This window comes from Anomalospiza imberbis, chromosome 1 (genome assembly GCF_031753505.1).
Source record: "Anomalospiza imberbis isolate Cuckoo-Finch-1a 21T00152 chromosome 1, ASM3175350v1, whole genome shotgun sequence".
Taxonomy (NCBI): Eukaryota; Metazoa; Chordata; class Aves; order Passeriformes; family Viduidae; genus Anomalospiza; species Anomalospiza imberbis.
The window spans coordinates 147493872-147504469 of record NC_089681.1 but is presented as its reverse complement, the minus strand read 5'-3'; the positions used below and the strand labels follow the sequence as shown (position 1 = coordinate 147504469).

General features: G+C 46.1%; 1 long non-coding RNA gene across 1 annotated transcript; it reads left to right on the top strand.

Moving 5' to 3' along the window:
• The first annotated feature begins 5412 nt into the window (after positions 1–5412).
• LOC137464081 (uncharacterized) lies at positions 5413–10598 on the top strand. Its single transcript, XR_010994069.1, has 2 exons — positions 5413–5614; positions 9977–10598. It is a non-coding gene; the product is annotated as an uncharacterized lncRNA (long non-coding RNA).

The following is a 10598-nucleotide window of genomic DNA, read 5'->3' as shown; positions in this document are numbered from 1 at the left end:
TATTTCTTGGCGTGCTTGGGCCATCTCATTATTCAGGAATGACAGAGTGAGGCAAAGGGAGTGAGTTATGTTGGCCTTTGCAGACAAGTGGCAATAAAATAAGTTTATGCAACCGCCTCCTGTAACATCACATATTTATGTCCCATATTTATCCTGTTTTTTTAGCTGTTTGTGCTTGCTTGTCTTGCAAGGCCATCTCACCTCCATTCCCTGAGACCAGCAAAGGGATGAATTCTGATATTGCAGCTTATGCTGGGCAACACTGAAGTTCCCTGGAGGCATCCAGGCAAAAATTCTTCTGGCATCAGTAAGGGACAACTGAGCTTAAAGCTGGCTTCCTATGGGTTCAAACCAAGTGGCTCTGCAGGCCCTTGCTGGGGCTGAGCCCAGCCTCTCTCAGCAGTTTGGGATAGGACCTGCTCAGCAGCCTGATGAGATCTTGAACCATGTCTGGTGCAGCCCATGGGTACCTGCTCTGGAAGGAAGGGATTGGCTGAATGTTTGTGTAACATCGTGCCCCCATGGCCAAGGACAGTTTGGTTCCTGGGGATCTGGCAGTACCAGAGTTTCTGCATCCTGTGGATGGTCCAACACCCATGTGTCAAATCCAGTCAGAGTGAAAAGCATTGAGGGGAGAGGACACAATTCTGTCATCTTTAAAGTCAACAATGAGATTTTGGCCATGTCCCCAGCCAGAGGGGTCAAATGCATGGTTTTCATTATAGAACCCAACTCTGTTTCCCCCCCATTTCTCTGTTCCCTGGCTGGCCCACCATGTGCAGCCACAACACAAAGACATGAAACACATCCCTTTGTGCCATCTGACAGCAGCACACAGCCCCCATCTGTCCCCTGGGGTCCCTCTGCAGTGTGACCCTCCCATTGTGCTCCAGCCGTGTCTGCAGGGCAGTGATTTGGCTTTGCAGATATGAATTACCTGTGGAAGGACAGACATCTGTAAGATGCAAAGTAAAGGACACTAAATTCTGATAAACAGGACTTTTGATTTCACTTCATGTGGGTGTAGCAATGACTCTTCTCCAAGTTGTTTCTGCTTCCCTTTTCTGAGTTATTGACATATATTCCCTTTTGCTGCCAGCTTTGATGGCTGCTGCTAACTCAGCCAGCACTCATCTATCAAACCTGAATAATCAAGGGACTGGGACAGCTAACAGAAGGACAGTCTCCCTCTAGGACACAGTGGTCCTGATGTTCAAATGTGCTCACACACAATGAGGCTGAAAAGGAGAGGACAAGGTGGGCAAAATGTGTCTGGTGGTACACCGTGATTTTAAACACATGATAATAAAATTTCTGCTGCAATATTAATCCTCGTGACTGCCTGTTTCAGCCTTGCATGCTCGGTGTGGTTCTGCTCTGTCCAATTCATCTGCATCCCCTCCCCAGCCCTCTGCACACAGGAGAGGCTGCAGGAGAGCCAGATTTGTCCTTTCCATGCCCTACACGGTGGTTCTAAACAAACAAAATTGTGGAGTCCCAGTTCCTCAGCATTCTATGAAGAGGGAAATCCCAGGGGCAAGGATAAGCCGCTGGAGAGCAAGGATTTAGTAGCATTTTAGTAGTGACTGCCTCACTTTATCACACTAACCCATCCTAAGTCCTAGGTCCTGCTAATTTTTACCAAAATGCTGAGTGATATCCAGATAACTGGAAATACTGTGGTATTTCCTTGGTGTTGTTCCTGTGGAAGACTCAAGGAGTGTCACCAGATGCTTATTACAGTCTTGCTCCTCTCTTGATGCTCTCTGTCATACGTGGCACTCCTGCCAGCCAGCTCCAGAAATTCTGCCCTGAAGGACGTCATGGATGTGCCCTGCAGGACTTGCCTACACACAGCAAGTGTTTATGTGCCTGCAGGAGCCAAAATATTCCCTTTCCCACCAAACACCCAGACACGGAGCGAGGCGGCCGCATCTACCTGGAGCTCTGGAAATTTTTAACATAAAAATGATTTGATTGATCTGGGGAGGGAGAAAGAAACACAAAAAGCCTTAAGATTTGACTGATTTCTCCTGGGACTCTTTTCTGTACACAAAGTGTTTCCTGCTCTGCTCTTGGAAGCATTACCCTTGGCTGGGCCTGGCCTTTAAAACATTACCAGCTGTATGCAAAATAGAGAGCAAAGTGCCAAAAAGCCCCACGGGCTATTTACATTTGGCTGGAGCTTGCTGTGTTGGCCAAGCTACAGAGATATTTTGTTCATCGGCCTTGCAAGGAAAGCAGCTACTTCAAGCTGTTTGGTCCTGTTTATACACAGAGTTACCATGGAAGTCCCCAGGCCCCACAACTTTGCATACTCACAAATCCAGGGTGCATTTTTCCTGGACTTGATTTGTCTCCCCTCTCAGTTTGGTGAGATTTGGTAGGAAGTTCTGGGATGAGGTTCTCGGGTGGATGTGGGATGCAAACTGATTTATGTCTGTGGTGAAGGATTTCCTGGGTGCTGTGTGGATCCTCTCTTGATGCAAGCAAGAGCAGCTGGAGCCATGAGATTACCTGCTGTGTTAGCAAGAGCATTTTTCTAGGGTGAATGTGGGGAAAAGTAGCACTGTCAAAAAGATTTCATCACAAACTCTTGCCGCTGTATGGAAAGAATAACTTATAATTGTATTGGATTTTATGTTTACAATAAATAGATACACATTACCTAAAGTGTGATAATCAGCTGAGGGCAACCTGAATTACAAAAATACATAAAATCAAGGGAGCTGTACATGAATTTCTTCAAGATAAATTGTTGTGCCCATGTATCAGTGCTTTTTAAATATTACTTTGTAGGCTCTCTCTGAGAGTATTCATTATATTCTAAAAGCTCAATCTAGATAAAACCTCTATCTCATCAAAGTCAAAGGTGTGAAGCAAGTGGCAAATCCCACAACAATGGGTATAAGAATAGCTAGGGTTTTTTTGGGACACTCCAGGGAAAAGGTAACAACCTTTGCAATATTTCTGGTTAAGATCGTTTGGGTTTTCTTGAATCCTTGGTCTACCACCTCAGTTAATAAGGATGTGGCTTTCTTGACTTTTCTTTCTGCTATTATTTGTTACTTTAGCTGTTTTATTAAAAAGACTTCTCACAGCTGAACACTTGTCATTAATCACCGCTTGCCAACATGTCACAGGCACACTGACTAATGGCATAGCTGCATATGAGGGTATGGCTGGAAATCCTCTCCTGGCTGGCTCTAGGTATCCAGGTTAGGGAATTTTACATCTCTGCCCTGGCAAGCAGTGCTGGGGAAGACTAAAACATTGCTACCAAGGCCCAGGATTATCTTGTGTGCTTGTAGAGTAGTTTGGATTTGTCCTTCTGTACTATAGGGAACTGAGCTCTCAGTGAGCGTTCAGAGGGGAGTGGGGACACATGATCCTCACAAGCTGATGGTAAAAATCCACTCCTCCCTGTGTCTGAGATCTGATCTCAGACCCTGAGTGAGGTCAGTGGGGACTTTTCCACTCATTTTTGCAGGGCAAGGGCATTATAAATGCGTGGAAGGGGAGCAAGGCTGAGCCAAAGTTTCCAGGCTGGCTGAAGTTTCCAAACCCAGTTGGCTGAAGTAGAGCCTGGACAACACAGCTACACCTGTGAGATGAAGGTTCTCCTGCTTTGGCTTTCAGACATCCTCACTCAGGAGCAGAAACGTTTGGGAAGAAAACCAGCAATGTGTGTGCTGTCTGTGCAATTGCTCACTACCAAAGAGGGAGTCAGCCAAGCCTGGAGTTCATTCTGTCTTGGCCAATAGTTAATAATAACCCTGCAACAGCTTTGTTGTTGTTGTTGTTGTTGTTGTTGTTGTTGCAAATTAAGGGTGTATGAATGGCCTGGATAAAATTAGAAATCTCTTCCTGAAAGGCTGAGCTGACTTTACAAAGTTATAGCTCCACAGATATCCCATTGCAACAGGAGGGTGAATAGCTGATAACAAAGTGCAAATGTGTGCTCTGGGTCAGAGGGTCCCCCCCCTCGCTGTCACAGCAGCTTTGAGGAGGTGGATGGGGTGATTCCTGATTTCACCCTCCTTTACTGCCAGGACAGGCAGTAGCTGCAGCAGGGAAGTGCCCTGTAAGGAGATATTAAGAGATGGGGGCTAATGGGGAATTCAGGCTTGGGAAGGAATTCAAGTTCCTTTGAACGTAATGCCCAGATACCTGCTGGACATGGAACTTTCTACATGTGGATAGCCAGGCAGAAAATCAGGACGCTGTCCCTCATCCCAACTACTAAGTACTGTGACTCCTCCCAAGGCCTTCTGCATTGTTTTGATCCACTCTGGCCATTTATCCTTGAGGGTGCATGAGGAAGTGGTGCCTGGCCCTGACGGTCTTTATAAAAAACTGTTTTTTTTCATAACTGTGAGACCCAGAGCTCTCAAGAGTCTCACCCATGAGAGAAGTTAACAGCAAGAGTTTCTTTGTGGCAAACCCCACCTTTATTCCCACGTCCTCTTTGGGTGAAGGGTGTAAGGTCACAGCTGGATATGACTGAGCTGCTGTGACAGACCAGATGTCCCCTTCAGCTGGGTGCTCCCACATCATCCCCACCAGTGAGGCTGAAGACATGAGCTCAAACCAGCCTGACTCCAGATGGACAGCAGTTGGCAGTAGCTGCTTAAACCATTGTAATTCCCATTTGATGGTGCCACCACAGCTCTGGTGAATGTGGGCTCTGAGATGTTGACTTACATGCATAATTTGGATTTTGCTGGTGTCTAAAATTAACCACTGAGGTCAGTGGAGATGATGTGCATGAGCTCAGTATCAAGCCCAGCACTTTCTGCACAGTATTAACATTTAGATCCTCTCTGGAATGGATGGAGAAAGCACAGGTTACTTTCATAATGAGGTATTAATAAAGAATTCCCCAAACAAAACAAGATATATTTGATACCTGGCAGGTCTGCCTGTTGGTTTCAAAAGTCATTCTGAACCCTTATATAACAGTGCAGTTAGCTGATACTATAAACTTGTTATGTACCTGCTGGAACACAACAGCTTCTTTGAAGCAATTCAGATCTATTTTGTAATTATAGAATTAGGCCACATGCAATACTTGGAAGATTGTGCAAAGGGGAAAACTTTCCATTTCAAAGTGACTGAGAGCTTTGGTGGCTACAGGCATTTTTTTTTTCCAGATGACCAGCAATTAAAAAAATGTAGAACACTTCAATGTATCACTCTTCAGCTGAATTAAGCACCCCAGCAATCTCCAAGGGGGTCAGCAATGTACTGACAATAAAGAAATTTCCTGGGACCATACAGAACTTGCTCTGCACATCACAAATGTGTTGGGACTGGCACCTCCAGCTGCAATGGAGGGAAAGCAGAAAAAAACTGGTTAAGAATGTCTTAAATAATCCAATTACATTGGTTTCAGGGTTTTTTTTTGCAAGCACTTCAGAATTACCACAGCTGGATTTTCCCCTTTCCTCACACTTTTATGTGTCTTCCTCTTTAGAGGGATGGAATGGTCCTGCCTAGGATGTGACACAAGGCTGGTTATTACATCTCAGCATTTGGAGTGTCTGGTGGCAGCTCAGTGCTGTTCGATGTGCAGGATCATGAAGAGGAATTGCTGGGATGAAAAGCAAGTTTGGTGTGTCCCAGCTGTGGTAAAACACAAGAAGAGAATGAGCTGGCTCTTGTTTTTGGTGGGGAATTTAGACAGGCCTCCAAAATGGGACAAGGTCCTCCAGAGCTCAGAGCCTGAGGTGAGGTGTGCAGGCAGAGTCACCTCTGGGATAGGTACAAGGTCTGCATTGGATTTGGTGCTCTCAGCCCTTTTTATGTAAAAGTCCATCCCATGAGACTCTTCTCATCTAAAATGGGCACCAAAGCAGAAGAAAGTGGGGGGATCTTTGCAGGGATCTGTTTTTCCCCATTGTCTCCAGTGGGAGTCCCACATGAGGTGTTCAGAAAGACAACATCAGCCCAGATGTCATTCACCGCGAGACATCTGTCCCATCCTGGTTCCCAACGCATCAGCTCTGAGCTCATCAGAACCCCAGCTCTGCCACTGAAGGGAAACACCAACACAACAGTGCCCCAACTTTTTCCCTTGTGAAGGATAAACTTGTCTCCCTGTCCCAAGCAATCTGGGTTTGGGGAATGGTTGTATTTCCTAGCTGGGATCTGTATCAAACCACTGCCCTTCTGGATACGTCACGCCTGCTGTGAGGGACACACAGACTTTGAGGAAGACACCATGACCCCCAGTGTCCACCTTCAAGAATCTTGGTTAGGGTGCAAAGGGACAGTGGTTTGTGGTTTGGAATTTGACACTGCTGGGGCTGTATGAGCTGTGGTAGCCTGGGACATGCCTGCTTTGGGAGCAGTGAAAAGAGACTCAAAGCAGTTAAGCTGTGGGATGTGTTTATGGAAGGGTTTTGAGGATATGCTGCAACAGATCCTGGGACTCCCAGGAAACCAAGCTCTCGCCCTCATTCCCTGTATTTGAAGCTTGGCCCAAACTCTAAATGGAAGGGATTGTTTCTCTTGACATCAGTGCTCTGGTGGGATGAATCCTCAGCCTGGATGAAAGCTGAGCTGCCAGCCCAATTGTCATTCATCACATGGTGCAGAAATGTCATTTCTTAATGATCAGGCTTCCCTCTGGAGGCTGTGCTGAAGTGATTTCTTGACTGAATGTCTCAGAAGATGTGCTCCAAGAGGGGAGTGTCTCTGGTGGCATAAATCCTCATTTCCTCATTATCTGGGCATTAGTGGAAGCAGGTCACTTCCTGCACAGTACTTTTGAGAGTGTATTTGCATAGAGATGCAGTGGATCAGATTCTGGTGCTGGTTTAAATTCTGAATGAGTTCATTAACAGTCATGCATTAAACCACACCATTTGTGAAGTCTGAACCTTCTGAACACAAAAGGACCATAGCCAGGGTCTTGCAAAATGGCAAACAAATGCAAAAATACATCTGGGACCTTTTAGAGAATGTTTCAGCAAATTGTCCCCATCCAAGATTAATTTTTGCCTGTCTAAAGCTATGGGGTTTTTTTTAAGCTTGTGGATGGACACAATATTTTCTATTAAGCAAAGCTGTGCAAATTACTCACATGAACTAGTCTGACCTGCCTAACAGCCTCAAATATGACATATATATAATATATATATAGATATAGATGATATAGATATATACATGCACACCTACATATGTGCACATATAGACTACACAAAAAAGATGTTAGCTCGGAGATGATACAGAATTTCCCCCCCCCCCCCCACGCCTCCAAATCTACTTTTCCCCTGCCAGATTTACTGAAGGATTTTCCTTGTTATGTCCTGCTGAACTGAAGACCTTGAAGATGAAGTCAAGCATGAGATTTAACTGATTTTGGCAGCCCTAGAGGAGCCTTGAGTGCTTTTCTTTGAGTTGCTCCAAGATTTTCTTCTGTGACATCAAGGAGAGTCCTGCAAAGGAGTAAGGGAGTTTGCCAGCCTGTTAATTTGGGGTACACAGAAGAAATGAAAAGCACTAATTTCCCAGTGTAGCTGACTGACTCCCTGGTACGGAAGATTTGTCCCACCCTTGAGTCCCTGAAACATGCAGAGCATCTCCAAGACTCCTGAGGTCTGTGCTGTAGGACACCCCTAGGAAGAGAATCTACCAGAGGTCTAAAAGTGCTGAAATCTGACTAACCCCACAGAGGAAGAGGAAGTAAATGTGAAAAAGGGTTTGAAACAGTGAACAGTGACGGTAGCAAAAAAAAAAAAAAGTTTCTGGTTTTCGCCTTGATCATTTTAAATCCCAAAATGATGGCATGGCCATGTATTTCATGGGGCTGTTCTGCCCTTGAGAGCTCTTTCAGCTTATATGGGCAAAGGGAGCTTATGAGGGCTCTGGAAAAAGGGATTATTTATGTGGGTATCACTGCAAGCATCCCATTTCCTTGGGAAGCTCTTTGAAAGGGCAGTTTGCATTTTTTTTTTTTAAGAAGCTTCCTGCTCTTACCCCAGAGCCTGGATCTCTGCAAACTGAGGACCAGAGTCCCTTTGCCATGTGTGTGGTGCCTTTGTGCTCTCCAGTACCACCTGGGTGTTTGGATACCGTCCTTGGGGAAGGATTTTCCATTCAATGATGAGGATCCTCAGTTTCCCACTGTTTTTTCCCTGCTCCATTGCTTTGATCAGCTGAGCTGTTTTTGAGACAAGGCTTGACCCCACACCAGGGATGTCTTGGCAGGGCCTGGCTGGGACCCAGCTGGAGGATCAGAGAGCAACCCTGGGCTCCCTCAGGACCCACCACAGGATGTGCCAAGCAAAGCTTAGCTCAGCAGAAAAAATGGCCCACGGTATGGGCTTTGCAGAACTCGTGCCAGCTGAAACCCAACCATGAACCTTCTTGGTTCTTGTTTGCCCAACAGCCCCCACAAAGCTGGAAAATTGCTGGAAAATTGCAAGACTTCATCTTCTACCAACTTCTGCTGTCAGTATCTAGCTTGAAGCCTGAGCATTCAAGGAAAGGCACAAGTGATTGGTTTCTACAGGGCCAGGAAGTGGACACAGGTTTACTTGTGCCTAAACAGCACGGAGATCATTGGATGGAGGTTTGTCTCTGGGCTGCTGAGGACTGTGATTCTGGTGGGGTTGCATCCAGCCTGGTGCTGTGCAGAGCTGGGGGCTGGTGGGTTGCAGAAGCACATGGATAACATGCTGCTGCTCACTCTGAGCACACACCATGCCTGGGGTCCCAGCAGCACATTCCCACGATGCAGGAAGATGCAGAAGCTTGGATGTAATAATCATAAGAAATAATAATCATAGTTATAGATTATTATAACTGATATATACTATTACTATTTATGTATCAATTATTATCCTAATAATACTATTTTACTAATAGTTTGATCACTTCTGGACCCCCGACCAATATGGGCTGAAGGCAGCCCTTCCCCAAGAAATAATTGCTCTATACTCTGACTGGAAGTCAAGAAGTGGAAAAACAGAGGTTTATAGCAGCTTCAGAGATAACTACGGGATAGGCTTCCATGCAGAGATGGGGAGCTCTTCTCCATCCACAGTCTAGTGCCCTCAGGGGACTTTCCCTGCAGGGCTGTGGCTTAAATCTCTGTTGAGACAGCAGAGTCTTGCATCTATTCCATATTTCTCTGCCAGGGCTGGTTTTCTCCAGCAATATCTCTGTGCTGAATAAGCCCTTGGCTGCTCTGGTCTCCTCCTGGGTGACAGTGGCTTGGTTTGGCAGTCTGTGTTTCACCAGGATTGGCTCAGCGGGCGCTGCGCTGTTGCACTGGCCACGATCTCTCCATCTGTTTGCATCTGTTCTTTCCTGGTGAGAGTTTAGTTTTCCTTGCCTTAAAAGGAGACAGCCTTCACTACTGATATATCTTCTCCCCTTGCTCCTCACCGTGGTTTTCATCAGCTGATGGCACATCTGTATTCCTGCAAAACTGAGCTGTCCTTAACATCCAATTCCTCTCTGTCTCTGGCTCTGCAGGCAGTGATGCATCTCTGCCAATTTACTGAGGAATTAGCTGTGGATAAGGATCTGTGTACGCTTTATACTTTGCTTCCCAACACCCACCATTAATAATGAGCATGTCCTTTATGACCTGAGCCTTGTTTTAAGTGAATGCAAAGTATTGGCCCTTTCCTTGGTGATCCATAGCCCTTGCAGCCACGCACTGTTATCTGGAAGGATTCCAAGTGTTTTGGAGCAATGCACTGGAATACATCACAAATGAACCAGTTTTGCTTGTCTAAGTTTTGTCTCTGGGGATTTGGGAGGGATGGCAGGAGAGGAAAGGGATGAATATTTATTAGCTTTTAATCAAAGAAAGTGCTCTCTGTAACTAGACAGGCTACTGTCTGTATCTGATCCAAGAGAGACATCAAGATCCCTGTTCTTTGCTGTGCTGCAGCTCGTGCCCCTCTGAGCTGAGCAAATGGGTTGTAAAGCACTCCAAGAGGTGCCTGTCTCTGTTTAGATTTTGCTGCATCCGGATTTTCCTGGCCACGTTCACCCGGGATTCTCCTGGAAAAAACAGTCGCAGGGTGAGTGGAGATGAACAGGTAAGTGCACATGCCGTGACCCTGAGAGAGGAGGTGCATTTTGGGTAAGTTTGCACACATTTGAGCAGCCTGGCCTGGCAGAAGGTGTCCCTGCCCATGGCAGGGGCTGAGAATGAGATAATCTTTAAGATCCTTTTTTTAAACCCAAACCGTTTTGTGATTCTGTGAGTAAGGCAATTTGTACACTGACTGTACATCCTGGGTAACCAGAGTAACCCCTCCAGACCCCATCCTGGATACCCTGAGCAGAGAAAAATAACACCTGTCAAGTACAAAGGAGAGAAGACTCAGAGCAGCAGAGAACTGGAGCTGTGGAGCAGAGCTGATCTAGAGGCAGGGTTTTATGGAAGTGTTTGCCAGACTCAGTCCAGCTCCTGGAGTGTGTGTGTGACAGCCTCTGGTCCCATAGTCTTGACCTGCTGGGAGTGGGATGCCAAGTCAGTGGGGATACACCATCCCTTTGCATTGCACAGTGTCAGGGTAAAAGGTTTGCATCCTGCTGCTCCATAATGCAGGAATTCTATGCAGGCCCACAAA